Source organism: Pristiophorus japonicus, chromosome 19 (assembly GCF_044704955.1).
Source record: "Pristiophorus japonicus isolate sPriJap1 chromosome 19, sPriJap1.hap1, whole genome shotgun sequence".
In the NCBI taxonomy this organism is placed as follows: domain Eukaryota; kingdom Metazoa; phylum Chordata; class Chondrichthyes; family Pristiophoridae; genus Pristiophorus; species Pristiophorus japonicus.
Genome location: NC_091995.1, coordinates 58,101,395 through 58,102,622, shown reverse-complemented (window position 1 = coordinate 58,102,622; position 1,228 = coordinate 58,101,395). Strand labels below are relative to the sequence as shown.

Genomic DNA, 1,228 nt, shown 5'->3' with positions numbered 1-1,228 from the left:
ATTTTAAACATGACTAAAAACCGAATAAAAATTATGAAAAACATTGCGATGGCCCGTACGGGGATCGAACCTGCACTCTTTGCGTTATTATCTCCGTGCTCTAACCAAGTGAGCTAACCAGTCAGGAAAAGCACTAATATGGCGTGAGGGGATTGTGTTTCCGGCTCACACTGGGTGACAGAGTTACTGCAGAAACATTGAACACATCACATCGCTTAAATATTGTTCACAGTTCATGTACAAAACTGGGCAGAGTGTAAATAGAACGTAACAGAAAAAGAGCGCTGAATCTAAAAAAAATTCATGTTGAAAATTATTATCACTCAACCGCTTAACAGCCCATCCGTCAACCGCTGTCCCGATATAAAACCAGCCTCTCCCCTTAAAATGAAGGGAACACAAGACAGACCAACCCCAGGATTGAACCAGTGACATTAAGCACTTGAGTCGAACGCTCTCCCAACTGAGCTATTAAATCAACATATAACATTACAATTGCTGATTGACACTGTACGTTTTGCCAACATTTAACTGCAGTGTGAGAACAATCACAATGATCATTATTCTTCCATGTGCGTTCTTGCGCGGCATCGTCCTAACAAACCGAGCTGGTCACAGCACGGCTATCAGTCAATTAATTGCCAGTGCGGAAAAATGCACATTTTGAACTTAGCAATGTGTACAAGACCGGAATCAGAGAGTGCCTGGATCGTGGGCAGTGATAAGTTAATATGAGCATTAAGGTTTTCAGTATCATTATACATTACATGAACACAACCTGAGCTCCGAGATGTGTTTGGGACCCATTGCCCCGAAATGAGGACTGAGTGTGCGGGGCAATTCCTTCCGGGGTTAAGTTTTCTTTCAAAAAGTTGTGAGAAAGTTTTGCTTCCTTTATTGTTGGGCCGAAATAGCTCAGTTGGGCGAGCGTTAGACTGAAGATCTAAAGGTCCCTGGTTCAATCCTGTGTTTTGGCAATGACTGATGATTTTGCGTTCCCTTCATTTTAAGGGGAGAAGCTGGTTTTATATCGAGACAGCGCTCGAGGGATGAACTGTTCAGCGGTTGCGTGATAATAACTTTCAACATGAATTTGTTTTAGATTCAGCGCTCTTTTTCTGTTACGTTCTATATACACTCTGCCCACTTTTGTATATGAAGAGTGAACAATTTTTAAGCGATGTGATGTGTTCAATGTTTATGCATAATCCCCTCAGGCTGGCCTTTC

At 42.1% G+C, this 1,228-nt stretch overlaps 1 non-coding gene across 1 annotated transcript; it reads left to right on the top strand.

Annotated features, from left to right (window-relative positions):
• The first annotated feature begins 904 nt into the window (after window positions 1-904).
• Window positions 905-977, top strand: trnaf-gaa (transfer RNA phenylalanine (anticodon GAA)). The gene has a single exon. It is a non-coding gene; the product is annotated as a tRNA-Phe (tRNA).
• The last annotated feature ends 251 nt before the right edge of the window (window positions 978-1,228 follow it).